This window comes from Artibeus jamaicensis, unplaced genomic scaffold (assembly GCF_021234435.1).
Source record: "Artibeus jamaicensis isolate MK-2021 breed Jamaican fruit bat unplaced genomic scaffold, CSHL_Jam_final contig_196, whole genome shotgun sequence".
In the NCBI taxonomy this organism is placed as follows: Eukaryota; Metazoa; Chordata; class Mammalia; order Chiroptera; family Phyllostomidae; genus Artibeus; species Artibeus jamaicensis.
The window spans coordinates 1,206,718-1,225,857 of record NW_026521401.1 but is presented as its reverse complement, the minus strand read 5'-3'; the positions used below and the strand labels follow the sequence as shown (position 1 = coordinate 1,225,857).

The window sequence follows — 19,140 nt, the reverse complement described above, 5'->3', positions numbered from 1 at the left end:
AACAATTTCTAATTTACTGTGTTTATTGTATAAAATTTTGTTCCTTACTTTTAACTTTGAAAACACATGTGTGAAAGGCTTATCAGAGTGCACAGCATTTTGCTAGATACTGTGGATGATGTGAGGAAAGATACAGTTTCTGCCCTGAAGGAGATTATTACCTTGTATAGTTAGAACTAGCACAATTAGAGAACAGTATGTTTGTCCTCAGCAGCTAGGTTGTTGAGAGGATTAGTAGTGATCACTGTGAATCAAAATATTGGAGTCTTAAAAGAATCTGAGCGGTTTTCTGAAAGGGTAGGTAATATTTGCACAGGTAGAAAATAGGGGTAAGAAGTGCCTGTAAAGAGAGCCTTTTAAAAAGACCGTAGTTGTTGTAGAGGCAGAAACAAAATGTGTTTTGTATGAAGCTGAGTGAAAAGTAGTGTGATTAAAACTGACTCTTTGGGGGCGGTAATTGGAGAGATTGTGTGGGGGCAGTTTTTAGAGGATCTTGAAAGCCAGACCCTTAAGTTTGTGTTTGGTGTGAGTAAACACAGATTCTAGACAGACTATGTAAGGAGTCTTTTTAGGAAGTTCAGTTTGACCATGATGTGTTATAGGGGATATTTGACAGTGGTCAAGATGAAGAGGTTAAATAGATCATGGTTAAATAGATCATCTCAAGGGATTTTGTGATGATTTATTTATTTATTTATTTATTTATTTATTTTTAAATATTTTATTTATCTTTAAAGAGGAAGGAGGGAGAGAAACCTCAATGTATGGTTGCCTCTAGTGCATCCCCTGCTGGGAACTGGCTTGCAGGGAACTGGCCTGCAACCCAGGCATGTGCCCTGACTGGGAATCAAACTGCGATCCTCTGGTTCAGAGACCTGCGTCCAATCCACTGAGCTACACCAGCCAGGGCTTTGTGGTGATATATTTAATGATTACAATCACTTTTTGTTCTAAGTTCTTTAGTCATAATTTCATTTAAACCTCACACTACCTCGGAGTCAGGTATTATTACTGTCTTTATCAGGTAAGGAAATTGAAGCACAGGAAGGTCAAGCAACCTTCTCTAGGTTACAAGCTAATAAGACATAGAGCAGTCAATCTGCCTTCAGAAACCAGGGTCTTAAGCACTTTGGTCTAAAATGTTGTTTCCCAGAGAAAATAAAATTAACATTCTTTTTATTTGCATAATTTTTTCCTTATTAATTCCCTGTCTCCTTATCTACAATATGGTTTAGTGGCCTTAGAACAAAGGTTTGGCTTGAGGATTTCAAATAGGTTTGCTCATTTCAAACTCTTCAAAACTATGACTACTGATTACTTATAAATAATACTTTGTAATTTTAATTTTTTCCTTCTAAACTGTGACAATTCAAAATGACTTTAGACTGGACTTTAAGACTGGAGGAAGGGAGGCTAGCTAATTTTATAAATGTTTCTGGTTTGCTGAGTTTCTCGAGTCATACTATAAACAGTAATGGTTTTAAAAATTTTTGTATCTGTTAAATATACTGTACCATTTATATCTATTTAAATGCTAAGCTGACAGAAGCTCTTTAAAATAACACTAACTCATAGATTTGGGGTTTCAGCAGTCAAAAGATTCATAATTGATTTCTAATTCATTCAAGGTCGTTCTAATCGCTATATGAATACTGACTGTATAACTTAGAAAAGGCAGTTAGTTGCTTGGCAGTTGGTGTGCTCCAGGTTCTTTGTCACTCATGACAATTGGTGATCTCTTCCCTGTGTGTCTTTTGGGACAAGGGATTGAGCTCCTGTAAAGACATTTCAGAGGTTTTCCCACTAATGATTTTTCCTCTTATTCTTTACTGTTTGGTTTCTTTGGCAACCTGACTTTGCCTAGCAGCCTGCTGACATCTTTGTAGCCCCTCTTCTTCTCTGTTACCCTCCTGATACTTAAGGGTTTTTTCCCTTCTGGTTTTAGGACTGCACTAGAAGAATAATCATGTTTTCTTAAATCTCTATTTCCGTATACTTTTCAGAATATATTAAAAGAAAAGAAATTACTCTTAGGACCTAAGTAACCTGTGTTTTGGGGTTTCGGGGTTTCAGCATAAAAGGCTAAATTTATTTTGTCTGCAGTGCATTTTGGGGGGGTTAAACAGCAATAACTAAAATGTTTTTCAGTTAAACCAGACATTTTATAATTAAAATATTTAGGAATGTGTGGTGTTGCAGAAAGATAATTTGAAAATGATATGCATGGTTTGGTTGTTATTGGGTTATGTTGTTATTTGTCTTTTTAAAAATCAGTTGTGTATGAAAAACATTTCTATTATATGGGGAGGGGAAAGGAAGATGTAAAAATTTATCTGTTGTTTACATTTGGTCACTTAGTGATTCTTTTTGAATCCCAGTTCCTTGACCCTTTTAACTTCAGTCTTGGGTAAAGGTGTCCGCTTTTACTACCTAAAGCACAGTGAAAAGCCCTACTTCCCTAAATACAAAGGAAACAATTTGTACAGTTCATGTAATTAGGTGCTACATGGATGATCCTAACTGTAGACTAGTTGCGATGCATTATACCTTTGGAAATATTTTATTTTGGCTTCAGTGCTGTGAAGTATATGGAATGTAGATAAGGAAGGGATAAGAAAGGAAGAGATAAGAATAGAAATACTAAGAATTGCTACACAAATGCCTTTCCGTATAGGTACACAAATATATGAGATTTCTGTATGTGTGTTTAATACAGCTATTCCTTGACTTATGATGGGGTTAGATCCAGTAAATACGTGATGAGATGATAAAATCTTAAGTTGAAAATGCATTTAATGCCAAACATCATAGCTTAGCCTAGCCTAGCCTACCTTGAACATGTTCAAAACACAATATCCCCAAAACACTGGCAACACAGTATGCCATACAGTATTCTCTGTTTATTCTCATGATTGATGCCTGACTGGAAACTGCAGTTCACCACCTCTGCCCAGCATCATGAGAGAGCATGGTACTACATATCGTTAGCCCAGAGAAAGATCAAAATTCAATATTTGAAGTATGGTTTGTACTGAATGTGCATTGCTTTCACACTATTGTAAAGTCAAAAAATCATAAGTTGAACCGTTGTAAACTGAGGGCCATCTGTATATGAAAATAAAAGATGACTTCCTTTTTGGGGTTTTAAAATAAATTTGATAATATGTGTGTATGAGTATGTATATATTCACATAGATGGTATGTGCTATAAGTTAGGAATGAAATAATATATAAGCAAGAAGATGGAGGAATTAATTTTGCCTGAGTAAGTCAGGGAAGGCTATATTTAAAAAATTGAACACAGACCTGGCCTTAGGAGAGTGAGTGAGAATGTGTAATTATGCACAGTGCTTAGTACTAAAAAGTTGGGGAATGTTGTGAGATATAGTTGAAAGGTAGGTTGGAGGCAGATCGTGAAATACTATTTGACTATCATTTAAGCAATATGTAACCACCAAAATACATTTTTGTTTTGGTCTTTTATTAGTGTTGAGAGTACCTCATAAAATTATTGTGCTTCATGACTGAAACTATATGGTGAATAATGAATTAATAACTTAGTTATTAGGGTGATCAAATTATACCTGGTTTCCTTCTTCCCTCAATTTTAAAACATTCTATAATGAGGCATTTTTATATAGTAGTTAAGAGTTAGTATCTGATAATGAACTCCTACTCTTCCACTTCCTAGTTGTCTCTCTGACTTTCAGATAAGCATTAAGCTTGATTTAGTTCATTTGTGAAACAGACATCATAATGCCTACCTCATATCGAAAAGTTATCTAATATGAACAATTTAAATAAATAATAAAAAAGAAAAGTTATCTAATAAAGAGTAACAACTGATACTACTTTCATTATAAAAGAAAAATTTTGGAATGTGAGGGATTAATGGGTTTTGGGAGTTGGGATGGGTGACCTTTGGTAAATGGATTAATTAGGAAGGAAATAGATTAATTAGTGCATTAACCCAAAAAATGCTTTTAGGTGACCAGGGTGTTCAGGGTACAGAAGTTTTGGCAGAGGCTGAGAAAATATAGTCAGTTTAATTATGGGTGGGCTGACTTGAAAGTATTAGAGCACATAGGGTAGTAGTATTCAGGAGGTGATGGTTGGGAACATAAAACCTGGAGATACAGATGTGGAAGTTGCTGTATTGTCTGATTGGACATACTTAGGTTTGGGAAGAGTGACTGAGTAATAGTCTAAGAATAGAGAGCCTTGAAGAAAAACTAATGTTTAAGAATTGGGACCCTGTCAAAGAGATTGTCCCTGATTTGATTCTAGGGATATAGTTCACTGGTCCTTTTCCTATATTCTCAAAGAAACTAGCGACTAAGTGAAATTAATGTTTTCTTTTTTAAAAATTTACTTTTTACTTTTTAAATGTACTTTTTTATGTACTGCCAATAAGATAGTCTGTGTACTATTATACTAAGGTATTAGACTATGTATCCTGAATGCCTGTCAGTTTATATTTGTTGTTTTACTCACTATTGTGTATGGGATCTATCTAATTTTGGTCAGCCTTCTGACCATCGGGACTCATTCAAAGCATTTTTTTCTACTTCTCTCTGAAAGGTGGGGGTGGGGTGAGGTGGCATTTATTCTCTGAATTTGGGAGGGAAGTTCTCTGCTGTTGGTAGGTTTTCTCCTTCTCGTGTCTAGACACTTAGCCTCTATAGTAGGTTTTTTATTCAGGAGAGTTCTCCCCTCTGAATCGTAGACTTTGTGCAGATCTGCTGGTAATTGGCTAGTCAGGATCACTACAATAATAGTGTTGGTAAGTACCATGTGGTATCACTGCCAAGAAATTTGGATAGTTAATGTGTTCAGTCAGTCATAGCCTTTTCTTTTCATTGTGGCACCATTAAAATACGCACTATCCTACTGCCTTCTCACAGAATGTCTACTTTTTCTAATTATTTCTTCTCGGAGAGGGGAGGAAAAGTCTCTTGCCACTGTCCTCAAACTGAAATTTAAATTTCAGCTGCTTTGGATCTGATGTAATAAAATATTAAGAGATGCAGAAATTACTCTTAGAAATTGATTGCTTCTCAGTTTTTATAGTAAGGTTTAACCTTAAGCCCTAGGTGTATTTCTAGGTACATTTTTGGGTTAAATTGTCAAGAAACTCTTGCTTAGGTTAAAGATTTATAGTTACTAATTGTCCTACCATATTCTATTTCATGTGTCAAAAATACATGGAATTTTAATTTGAAAACCCATAGTAGTAGTAATTTAACAGTTCTAAAGGGTCAAGTCTAATTTTTCATTTTAATTTACTTAGTCCCTTTTCCAGGACAGTATTTGAAAAATTGTGTTGCCTTTAGCTTTTTAATTTTATAACTTTTATTAAGACTCTGATATTATATCTTTTTGGTCTTGGAGGTCTCAGGGGGCTGATGTTTTTCTTGATCTTTAGGGACTTAGAAGGATAGTTTGTATTGGTATTGAATAAGCAACACCTTTCTTGTTTTCAAGAAGTATAGTGGCAGAATACCAAGTTGCAGATTTGTGCAGTGTTTAAATAAGTGTATGGTGAACTATGAATTTACAATGTTAAATTAGTTTCTGGCCTGTCTACATTGTTTCCAATGTTTGCTTTGCGTTTTAAAAGCCCTTGCTGATCTTAAAAGTAAATATAGAGACTTGAATGGAAACAGATCTTCTGAGGGTCATTTGAACTTGCAAAAATAGTGATAGGTGAAAGGTGTTGCTGGCAAGCATTATAGAATAGACATTTGTATTTAAATGGTAAATTGCTTGGGTAACATGACATGTTTTCCTGGTTTATCCTCATATCTCCTCCCCAGCCCCAAACTCCACCCCAGTCTGTCTCCTTGCCATTATTACCCACAATATAAAAAAAATTGTGTGTGTGTGTGTATTTATATTTAGTTTTATTTGGAAGAGAGACTAGACTGTAGATTATTTAAGGGCAAGGAGGAAGACTTGAGGTCTTTTTTAAAATGTATTTAAATTTTTTTTGTATTTAAATTTTTTTTTTTACTGATTTGAGAGAGATAGAGACATCAGTTTGTTGTTCTACTTATTTATGTATTCATTAGTTGATACTTGTTTGTACCCTGACTGGGGATCAAAAACTACAACCTTGGCATATTGGGATGATGCTGTAACCAACTGAACTACTTGGCCAGAGCTTTTAAAATTTTTATTGACCTTTAGAAAGAGAGGAAGAGGGGGTGGGGAGAGAAACATAAATTTGTTGTTTCACTTATTTGTGCATTCATTGGGTGATTCTTGTATGTGTCCTAACCAGGGATGGAACCTACCACCTTGACATATCTGGCATATTTCTAACTTAACTGATCTACCTGGCCAGGGCAAGCTCTTTTTGATATTAGGTATTTCTATGAAGGAGAAGGCATACGCCCTTTTTTTTTTTGTTCTTTTACTAATGTTGGGAGTTTTCTCCATACAAATTTCACATGTTTTTGTTAATTTCCCCCCCAAAGCTTCTGATAGTGGCTTTTGTGAACATGTTCTTTTAAAAATCATTATCATAATCATATCTTATATATTAAAGTTGGGATATTAGAAAGTTCTGCAGATAGTGTTTACTTATCCCCTCAATGCTTCAGTTAGAATAAGGTATTTACAAACATCTTTACAGTGTTAATGTTCAGTGGTTCTGTGCCTGTACTGTGAGGTGAGTGGGAGTTGTACCACCCGAACTTCAGAAAAGTTTGGTTAATGTAACCAAATGTAGTTTTGTTAACATATGTTTGCGTGTGTTCAACACACTTTGTTCTTTGTGTAATGAATGATTCTTTAACATCTTAAGGTAAAGAGTGAATACTAACCATTAAAAAAAAAACAACCTTCCAAAATGCAGTTTCTTATTCTGGTTGAAATGGTTTATTTACTATTCTCACTCTGAATTTTAGCGTGTTACTGTGTTTGTTTTACTGCATATTTTTCCTCCTAAAAATAAATGGCCTCTAAACCATAGTTTTTATAAATGTTTACATCTCAAGTCAGATTTTTCCTATAACATGGATTTCATTAGAGCAGGTTATGCTAAGAAAGCTTTCCACCATATGTTTATTCTCTTGCCTACCTCTGTCCTAAGGATTCTGTGTGCAAATGTCAGAAGATTCCATTGTGAGTGTCAGTAGTATTCTTGAAGAATTATTTTAACGTTTCTGCTGAGTGGAAGAAAGCAGATGTTGTATTTGTAATCTCTGAGAATATATTCGTTCCTAACCCCAAAATGCACCTGAACAACAGGCCATCTTTTATAAAACCATAGGTTATATAAGTTTCTAATGGTGGCCAGGAATTTCTTTCAGCAAATTGAAATGACCAAACAGATTTTTAACCCTCATTTAAATAGGGTTCCAGAAAATGAATTAAGGGCAAAGGCTGGTGGAGGTCATACTGGGGTGGCACTGAGCTAGTACTAGTATGTACATACGTATACATGTATGCATGTATTTGGATTGTGGTAGTTACTGTAGCACATCACATAAAACTTACTATCTTAACCATTTTTAAGTATACAGTTGCGTTAAGTACATTCACATTGTTGTGCAACCAACCTCCAGAACTCTTCATCTTGCAAAACTGAAACTTTATACCCCTTTTAAAAACTCCCCGTTTCCACCCCATGCCCCCAGCCCCTGGCAAACACCATTCTACTTTCTTTTTCTATGAGTTTGAACCAGTGGTTATGTTTTGAGAATTTGACCTTATGCCAACTAAATGGATTTTGAGGATGAAGAGTAGAGTAATTCAGTAAAACCAGCAGCTATTCTCCATAATTGCATCAGTCAGCTCCTGTAATGTGGAATTTGAAAATTAATACTTCTTTTATTTAAGGAAGAGGAGGAGATAGGGGAGGAGGAAGATAGCTAGTGACTAACATTTCCTAGGCACTTATTACTGGCCTGAGGTTGGAGGGAAGACCTGCTTCTTTGATGAAAAAGATAGGCAAGTTTGGGTGCATAAGATGAATAGCGATATCAAGGAAATTGAAGGAATTCTTCATTTTCTCTGTCAAATACAAGGCCAGATTATCTGTTGAAAATTAGGCATCTGAAGTTGGTTAGAGGGATTGAAGAAAGTGACAGAAGTTTGGAATTACTAGAAAACAGGGTAGAAACCTGATCAGGAATACACAGAATAATAATAATACTAACATAAGGACAGCTGATATCTGTTAGTTACATGTTCTGTGTCAGCTCCTGTTCTAGTAGATTCATGTTTTAACCTCTATACCAACTTTGTTTAAAGTATTCTACAGATAAGAAACTAGTGGTAGAGTTAGGATTCCAACTTCATTTTTTTGCCCCAAGTGTAGGCTCTTTTGTCTTTCTGCACTATTAATGGCATTGGGAATATCTACTTAATAATTGAAAGCCATAAGTTCAGATTGTAACTTAAAAATTGTTCTTCAGAGAAAGGAGGAAGCATGAACAGAAAAAAAGGTATATATCCAAAATATAACACATATGTTGGTGCTTTATTCCTTACCAGAATGGTTGATGCCCTTGAGGGGTTGCTTCCCTAACTGAAGTGAGCTACTATAGGCCTGTAGAAACCCAGACCTGGTCATGTGATTTGACAGTTATAGGTATCTGAAATTACAAACGTATTTTCTTCCTAAAGGCTGTATTTCTGAAATAATGGGTTGAGGTTTATGCTAGTAAGTAGTTCAGTTTCTATGCAGGGGGAAATGAGGACTTTTCTTTTTTTAATCCTCATCTGAGAAATGCTTATTGATTTTAGAGAGAGGGGAAGGGAAGGAGAGGGAGAGCATTGATTTGTGGCCTCTCATACATGCCTTGACTGGAACTGAACACATAGCCCAAGCATGTTCCTTGACCTGGAATTGAACCCACGACCTTTGACATATATAAAGATACTTTCAAAGATATAGGTGAGCAGTGGAGGGAGGCCAAAAGACTGATGTAAAGCAGATCAAAACAGACTAAGTTATAACTGAACCTGTGTACTGACTAGCATCTTAATGTCCAGATGGACAAGCAAAGCCTTATTAATTTATAAGGGTACTCATCTAATAAGATCAAGTATTTAATTTCTAGGCTATAATTTATATCAATATCCTTATTATTCAGACAGGAGTATTCATTACTATATTATGGATTAGATTGATATTGCCTAAAACTGTAGGATGTAACTTTGCCCCCAAATCTGCATATGTTAGGTTACTTATAATTCAGACTGAGCATTTTCCTTTCTCAGGTTTAACCTTTTTAATCTTCATAATGTTTCATATGATAAATGTTTCCTGTGTATTCACTGTTTACCTTGTTATGATACCTAATTCTTTTATTTTAATCTTAGGAGATGACCTATCAATAAGGTATGAGATGAAATACAGTATATATGAATTCTATCAACCGGGTATATGCAGAGTATTATCCCTAAAGTAATAGGGGTTGAGTTTGTTGCAGACTCTTTCATAAGTACAATGATTACAAAAGATATTTTTTAAGTTCTGGTATGAAGAAAGATTGCTAGTGAATGAAAAGAACTTTTTGTAGATCCCAATTTGGGAGTCTGGTAACTGGTACTTTTGGATTCTATATACAGAGATCCAAGTTAGGACAGTACCTCAGAGTAAAGCTATCTTAAGTTATATATCCAAAGCTATTAATTTCTTTTAATTTTCTAACTACGAAAAGAAACCACACATTGAATAATGGCCTTGGTATTTTGTTGGTATAAAGAGGATGATATCAGAAGACTCCTAAGCCTGTGTTCGGAATGTGTGTGACGTGTGCCTTTTTCTGATTTTTTAATCTAAAAAGTCTTAGACACATTTTTGAAACTGTAGATATCCTAAGGTAGCAAACTCAAATCAGTGCTCAAAGCAACCATTTTGCTAGTGCCAAATGCATACTTTGTTGAGCTTTCTAATCTGGGTTCCAGAGTTTATGCGTAGTAAATTCCAACCTCTGTCAAGTGCTGTTAAGACCCAGAGAGGAGTAGAGCAATGATGAGGAATATGGAAATGCATGCTCTTTATAGGGTAAATTACCTTTTGGAATTTGCTTCCATGTGGATTTTGTCCGCATGGACCACTGTGATGTATAGTAAGGCTGAGCTGGAAGGGTTATATTGTATTGTGTAAGATGAAGAACAATAAATGGTCTCTTCAATGATTTGCTGTTATGTCTCTTGCTCGTGGTGACTAACAGTTGTAATAGCCATTTCACCTGGGACATAAATTTGGCTATTATCTTTTTGAGAATGTGGTAATTTATAGCCATAGCTCTCAGCATGGTGGGAAGGTCTAACATTGAAAGGCTCTTATCTGAATGGTTTATAGCTCTTCTTTTCCTCATGAGCTGTTCCTGCTTCTTTTGAGTCTTGACTATAATTTACAGTAAGAGTATCTGTTTCAAAAAATGCATGTGAATATTAAATCCATTTAATTCATTTTCATTTTGCTGAAGAAAATGAGTTGATCTCTTCTTACAAGACATTGGCCCCAATTTTTTTTAAACCTTGAGACATTGGCTTTAGAAATAGGGTTTTTTGTTTGTTTGTTTGCTTTTTCTTTAAATCAATAAAACTTCTTTTTCCTTAGGTTGTGGTACAGTTTTAAACCATGTTTAAAATGTGTACAGGAGTATAAACCTCAATAGGAATTAAACGATATGAAGAGTATAGGGCTAAACTTTGTGTGTCTGATAAGTTTGTGTCCCCACAGATTATTTGCTTTATAGGAAGTGGTATTAATTATACACATTTTCCAAATTATTACCATCCAAGTAATATATACTATTTAATTGCCTTTTGAAAATATAGATAATACTGAAATTATAATTGTATATAAGAAATAGCTTAAAATGAATGTTGAGTAATCTTTTTCAGTAATATGGTAGATTGGATGTGCAGAGAAGCTTCTGGTCAGAACATTTTTAAGTGAAGGGAAAATATGTGAATACATGTAAAATATATGTAAAATGCTGGAGCTCATGCAAGAAAAGCAATTGAAGCCCTTGAAAAGACTAGAAAGTGTGATTTCCCTAAGTAGTGAAGATGGTATTTATTTTGAGGGTTGTTTCTTACACAATTAGAACAAAAGGGAGGGACAAGAATAAAAGAAGTGTCCAAGCAGAGTGGGAGGTCATATTGGAAACTGCCTCATATAAAACTGGTACCAGAAAGGTGACTTCCTCAGTGGATAAGTAGAATAAAAAATTCCCTGCATAGAGACACTTGTTTGTTGATATCTTGGATCTGGATGAAGAGATGGAAAAAAGGCCTCCCATGAAATTGCCTGTGCAGATGCCTGCACTCACATGGTTTGCAACCATACCTATGAGGCCTGAAAATCTCTAAGCTGATAACTTAGTTGAAAGTACTTTCAGTTGGTCGTGATTCCTAGTGTCTGGGAGAATCAAATTCGTATCTCTGATTTGAAACACACTTTATAGACAGGCCTAACAGAGTCTTTATAGATAAGTTGCAAGAAATGTGAATTTGCACAAGAAAATAAGCAACTGATTTTTAGATCTAGCACATTGTTTTCCAAAGATGGTTGCAACCATATTTCCCAACCCATGTGTTCTTTTAGAACCATGCTCTTCTACCATCAAGAAATAGTGTCTCTGTCCTGTTCCACTGTGACTACTTTGACCAAAAGAATATGACACAAATGGTATTATGTGATTTCTGAGGCTAAGCCATACAAATGCTACACTTTTCTTTTGTATTTTCCTGGGCTGCTTGTTCTTGGAATCCGTTACCATGTTGCGAATAATTCTATATAGTTCATGGAGAAACCATATGGAAAAGAACTGAGGCCTCAGGCCCACAGTACCAACTGATCTCCCATCTGACAACCAGTGCTAACTTGCCAGCCTTGTAAGTAAGCCATCATGAAAGTGGATCCTCCAACCTTCTGTCAAGCTGCCCTAGATGATACCTTGTGGAGGAAAGACAAGCTGTCCTTTCTGAGCCCTGGACAAATTGCAAATTTGTGAGCAAAATAAGTGATTCTTGTTTTAATCCACAAAGTTTTGGGGTGGTTTGTTACACAGTGATAGACAACTCAAACTATCAGCAGCAACTGTTAGTCTATAAAGATTGTAGATGTTTAAAGAAATAAAGGGGGGATTAAAATAAATGAAGAGAACCTCAAAATTGATGAGGAAAATGTTAAGGAAGATCTCAGTCTCAGTAGAACTTCTAGAAATTAAAAAAAAATTATAAAGAAAAACACAACGGGAAAGTGATACAGATTGAATAGAGTTGAAGAGTGAACTGGAAGATAGATAAACTTTCAAGGATTTAGTACACAGAAAGAGATGGGACATAGGAGGTGTTAGTGATGTGGAGGGTAGTAAGATACCGCATACTTCTGATTTAGCAGTTCTCAGACTTTTTGATCTTTCCCTTACTTATATTCTTTAAAATTACTGAGAACCCCAAACTGCTTTTGTGTACGTGGGTTACACTTATAATTTGCTCACATTTCTGTATATAGGTTATATATAGTTCAATAAAAATTTTACTAAAGAAATAGATGACTCCATAAAGATAGTGAAAAGATAAGCCAAACACGAGACAAATGTACTGACCAAGTTTGTTATCTAGAATATAAAAGAACTGTTCAAATTTTTTTTAAAGATAAAAAAGAAAATAGGAAACTTACAAGTTTATTTCACAGGAGCAGAAACAAATGGTCCATGAACATATGAGAAGATTCTCATTCTTTTTAGTAATCAAAGAAATGCAAATTAAAACAGTGAGGAATTATTTGTCTTTCACCACCCACTAGACTAGGAAAAACAAAAAAATAATTGTTAGAGAGGATATGGAGCAGTAGGAACAGTCCTACAGCTGGATACAATCATTTTGAAAATAATTTGGCTTTACTTAGTGATTCCTAAGTAATCCTAGTGAAGAAGCTCTTGCAACTCATGGCCCAGGAGACATATATAAGGATACTTAAAGTACTGTTCTTAATAGCTAAAGGTATAAACAACTCAAATGGGTTAGCAACTGTAAAGCAATAAATAAATTTGATGTATTTATAAAAGGATTAGCACAAATTAAATTAGGCTTCGCTACATTCATTTTCATGGAGGAATATTATAAGTATAAAAAAAGAATTAAAAAAATTATCCTATTTTCATAAAGTTTAAGAATAGGCAGACCTAGATAATACATTGTCTGGTAATACATGGAAAAGCAAGGGAATGATAACATAAATTTTAAAATAATGGATATCTTGAGGTGGGGGGGTAGAGTGGAAAAGCACATAAAGAACTATGGTTTGTATGACATGTTTATTTCACAGTAAAAATTTTGATTAGCATATTGTTGAAAGGAACCATGCAGTGATTCTTTATCTAAGGAAAGAACTTTGGTAATGTAAATATTAGCTCTTAATTAACCTTTTGCTGGGTGTTTTTGCAAATAAAATCCTCCAGTAGATATATTTTGAATTTAATTTTCACAGTTTCTTTATGTCAATCTTATCAAGTCGGGAACATGCCTAAGAAGAAGATAAAACTTGGAGGATTTGTCCACAGTTCCTCTCATTCTGTCTTAAAATTGACTTACTATTGTTAAAAGCAAAAGGTTATTTCTCTGTTTATCTTTTTGGTTAGCAGCAGAAGTACTCTTTTACCTCCACCCCTAACCGGAGTTTGCTGTTTATTACAAGTCTTTATGCATTGACATCTCTTCCCTTTCTGAAGGAATGTGAAACTCAATAGTTATGTATTGTATACAATACAGACCTGACCTACTTTGGAGGAACCAAAGGACAAAGAAACCCTAACTTTCTTCATCCTTAGTTGTTTAAAAAACAGACTTGAGGGGAGGTAAGGACCAGAACTTCCTATATTTATTTTCCTCTGAAGACAGTAACACATTCTGTTCCTAGCCGTACAGTAGAAATTTCCCCATGTATCTGTTGCTTCTAGACCAGTGGACTTGATGCTGGTGAATCCTTTGCACGTGCCAATCTGGAAATGTTCATCCATTCTGTAAGGGCACTATGGCTTTGAGAAAATTAGGATAAAAGAATGTATTGGTTTGCTTTTATTTTAATTATCTAATTTTATGTATTTGGTTTTGTAAACACCTCAGCCATTTTTTTAAAGAAGTAGTTGGGATCTAAACGTACACACTTATGTTGATGAACGAATCAACTTGCATAATAGTTTGGACTAGTCATTCCATTTACTTATTGCTGTGGTTGCCTAGTAACTGTTATTTCAATTCTGTGTTAGTTCTGTTTCTCTGTTTTTATTTTGCTAGGTTGGTAGATTATTTCATCCTAATTTTTAATCTTTGCTTTATCTGTTGATTTAGAAAATAATAACAATTTAGAAAGTTTCCCCTAAACCACAAGCAAAAATCTTTTTCATTTGGCTCATAAATCACAACTGGGTCCTGGGTCCTGGGTCCTATATTGGGTCCTTGAAACTCTACTAAACCATTGTATTGTGTAATAAATACCATCCTTACAGAGTAAGGTGACTGTCCATATTTGGACTCTCAAGAACTAGGAGACAGATAGGTCAATGATGAATAGAATCAAGAGCTCAGAAATAACCCTTATATTTATGGTCATTTGACTTCTGACAAGGCCACCCAGATCATTGGGATCAAAAAAAAGAATAATTTTTTTTCAACAAATGGTGCTGGACAGCTGGATATTCACATGTAAAAGGGTGAGGTTGAACCCCTGCTTTACAGCATGAACAAAAATGAACTCAAAATGGATCACAGATATAATTGTAAGAGGTAAAAATATAGTAGTAAATATATATTACTATATAAACTATATATAGTAGTAAAACGTTTAGAAAGAAACATAGGATAAGTTTTTGTGATTGGGAGTTAGGCAAGGATTTCTTGGGTATGATGCCAAAAGCACAAGGGACAAAAGAAAAAAAGATTAATTGGACTGCATCAAAATTGAAAACTTAAAAAACTTAAAAAACTTCACTACTACAAACAATACCATCAAAAAAGTGAAAGACAGCCCACTACTACAAACAATACCATCAAAAAAGTGAAAGACAGCCCAGAGAATGGGAGAAAATTTTGCAAGTTATATATCTGATAAAGGGTATGTATTTGAAATACATAAAGAACTTTTACAACTCAACAAAAAGAAAACCTAATTAAAAATTAATGAAGGTGTACAGTTGCCAATGAATGTGTAAATAATGTTCAACATCATTAGTCATTAGGGAAATGAAAATCAAAACCACAGTGAAATACTATTTCACAGTCATTAGAATGGCTATAATAAAAAAGATGGACAGTAAGTATTGGTGAGGATGTGGAAAAATTAGAACCTTCTCTTGCATTGCTGGTAAAATGATGTAGCTACTTTGTCATTTTCTTAAAATTAAATAAAAATTTATATAACCCAGGATTCCACTATTAAGTATAAATTCAAGAGAAATAAAAACATAGTCACACAAAAATTTTATATATTTATAATAACAGTATTCCTAATAACCAAAATGTGGAATCAACCCAGGTGCCCATCAAGTAATAATGAATAGATAATTAAAATGGTTTATCTATATAGCAGAATAATATTTGGCAATAAAAAGTAATAAAGTATTGATAAATACTACAAACATGGATACCCCTTAAAACCATTATGGTAAGTGAAAGAAGCAAGTCACCAAAATCCACATATTATTTAGCTTTATTTTTTTTTTGAAATGTTCAGTATAGGCAAAAATATAGAGACAGAAAGTAGGTTACTGGTTGCTTGGGGCTGGTGAGGAGTTGAATGTTGAGAGAATAGTAACAGCCTCTGGTTACAGGGCTTCTTTTAGGGGGACAAATGTTTAAAATGATTGATAGATTTCTGTGATGGTTGCACTGCCCTGTGAGTATACATAAGAAGTATGTGAACATACACATTATACAGTGATTTGTCATATATGAATAATATCTCAATAAAACATTTTATTTTAAATACATTTCATTGATTATGCTATTACAGTTTTCTCTTTTTTTTCTCCCCTTTATTTCCCTCCTTCCTACACTCTGCCTCCCAACAGCATCCCCCAACCCCCTTAGTTCGTGTCCATGGATTGTACATATAAGTTGTTTGGCTTCTCCATTTCCTGTACTATTCTTAACCTCCCCATGTATATTTTGTACCTACCATTTATGCTTCTTATTCCTTGTACTTTTCCCCCATTTTCCTCCCTTCACCTCCCTGCCGATAACCCTCCTGAGCTTCCTGGACTTCCTAGAAACCTATTTCCTTTGCCAGGTTGAGGAAGTTTTCCTTCAGTATTTGCTCAAATGAGTTTTCCATTTCTTGCTCTTCCTCTTCTCTTTTTAGCACCCTTATGATTCAAATGTTGGAATGTTTAAAGTTGTCCCAGAGGTTCCTAAGCCTCTCCTCATTCTTTTGAATTCTTGTTTCTTAATTCTGTTCTCGTTGAATGTTTATTAGGCTTTCTTCTACTCCAAATTGTTGATTTGCATCCCAGTTTCCTTCCCTTTACTGTTGATTCCCTGTATGTCTTTCTTTATTTCACTTTGCATAGTCTTCACTTTATTTGTAATTCCTCGAGGAACCTCCATACTGTTTTCCATAGTGGCTACACCACTATTTATATTTCCACTTTCTCCATTTCCTTTTTTAAAGTTTTATTGATTGATTGATTGATTGTTAGAGAGAGGGAGGGAGAAAAACATTGATGTGAGAGAGAACCATTGATCTGCTGCCTCTCATATGCTCCCCCGCTGGTGACCAGACCTGCAGCCTAGGCATGTGCCCTGATTGGGAATCAACTGGCAGCCCCTACAGGCTTTGCAGGATGACTCCCAAACAACCGAACCACAATGGTCAGGGCTGTTTTCTCCATTTCTTTGCCAACATTTGTTACCTCTTGCCTTTTCATATAGATATCCAATAGGCGTGAGGTGATAATCTCATGATGGTTATAATTTGCATTTCCCTGATGATTAGTGGTAATGAGCACTTTTTCATGTACCTATTGGACATTTTTATGTCTTTGGATTTAGATCGTTTGCCTAGTTTTTAATTGGGTCATTTGGGTTTTTTCCTTTTTTTCTATTGAGTTGTATGAATTCTCTGTATATTATGGATTTTAACCCCTTACCAGGCCTTGCAGACAGATGCCACTGCCGCTGCAGATCTTCCTATGCCCAGCCATGGTCAACCCCACTGTGTTCTTTGACATTGCTGCTGATGGCAAGCCCTTGGGACAGACAAAGTTCCAAAGGCGGCAGAAAACTTTTGTGCTCTGAGCACCGGGGAGAAAGGATTTGGTTTTAAAGGTTCTTGCTTTCACAGAATTATTCTGGGATTTATGTGCCAGGGTGGTGACTTCACACGCCACAGTGGCACAGGTGGCAAGTCCATCTATGTGGAGAAATTTGATGATGAGACTTTCATCCTGAAGCACACAGGTCCTGGCATCTTATTCATGGCAAATGCTGGACCCAACACAAACGGTTCCCAGTGTTTTATCTGCACTGCCAAGACCAAGTGGCTGGATGGCAAACATGTGGTCTCTGGACAGGTGAAAGATGGCATGGATGTTTGACAGCCATGGAGTGCTCTGGGTCCAGGAATGACAAGATCACCATTACTGACTGTGGACAACTTTAATAAATTTTACTTGTGTTTCATCTTAACCATCAGACCATTCCTTCTGTCACTCAACGAGCACCCCTTCACCCCCATCTGCTTGGAATGTTGTTGTATAATCTTCATGCTCTTGCTGCAGTTCATTGAGTTCCATGTTTTCTTTACTCCTTCAAGTCTAGTTGGATTGCAGAGTTAAGTTTGTGATTAAGAAATAAAAACTAAATGAAAAAATCAGATAAGTGGTTTGTAAATATTTTCTCCCATTCTATAGGTTGCCTTTGGGTTGAAATTAGTTTTAATAATATATTTTAAATGGCCAGAAATATTATTTCTACATGTAATCAACATAAAATTTATCAGTGAGATAGTATACATTCTCTTTTGATATTAAGGCTTTGAAATCTGGTGTATATTTTACACTTATAGCCCATCAATTTGGACAAGCCACATTCTACATGCTCAGTAGTTACATGTGGTTGATGTCTACTGTAGTGAACAAAATAGATCCAGACCATAAAATGATTTTAGACCTGAGCTGAGAATGATCTAGACTACATAAACTTTGTCATAGAATTAAAAAATTAAAATATAGCAGCAGAAGTTAATATAAAAACAGCCCCACTGAAAATAATTCACAATGGGAAAAGTTTAATATCTGCCTAAATTTTAGTACATTTCAATGCTTAGTAGATCTTTTCCTAAAAGAATATTGAAAAAATAAACTCTTTTCCACACTGTCATAATGTTTTGTCTTCCTTTTTAGAAGCACTTAGTCTGCTTACTGTATTCTGTGAAATTATTAGTCATGAATCTGTGTACTAGTTAGTGTAAGGGAGTACTTTTTCTTTTTAAAGGAATTTTATCACTTGGTCTTTTGCATTGTCCTAAGTAGTATAGTCCATTTGTCATAGCATATCCCTGAATAAAGAAACATATTTATTTCTAATAGGTGAGGAGGAAGGGTGGTTTGTCTTCATCTTAATACCGAACTTTTCCTTGGCTCACTGGTTTTTATTTTGTTACCTTATCTTGTCTGAGAATATGGTGTCAGGATGTGCTAGTGAGTTATTGCTATTGTGAGGAAACCACTATTTTTTTCAACTTTATTGTCAATGATCATTACTGAGCTTTCAAAAATGAGGTAAGAGGTAGAGGAACTGTGGTTTAGAAGTGAGAATTAAAAGGGGGAAATGTTTTTCTCATTCTAGAATGAATAATAGAGCATTGTGACTTCAAATTTGGCACATCTGAATTTAATTTTTTTGTACTGCATGCTAATGTAAAAAGAATTTGTTCACTGAAAAATATATTGGATAGGGAAAATATTAAGGACTCCCACAATCTGTATCTATTGAACAATGTATTTGATACAGTGCCATGTTTAATTAATACTGGTGTCAATTCACAAAATCATGCTCTTTGCAAGATGAATTCTATGTAGAGTAGGCACACTTAAATAATACATGGTCTGTTGGTAATGTGTTGGAAGTTTCCTTTTTTACTTGTTATATTTTTATATGTAGTGCAAA

The 19,140-nt window shown here is 34.9% G+C and overlaps 1 protein-coding gene and 1 pseudogene across 9 annotated transcripts in view; both read left to right on the top strand.

Annotated features, from left to right (window-relative positions):
• The window catches only part of SIK3 (SIK family kinase 3), a 280,765-nt gene that overhangs the window by 109,397 nt on the left and 152,228 nt on the right, over nt 1–19,140 (top strand). The window lies entirely within an intron of this gene.
• On the top strand, nt 5,218–18,255 carry LOC128628432 (peptidyl-prolyl cis-trans isomerase A-like; annotated as a pseudogene).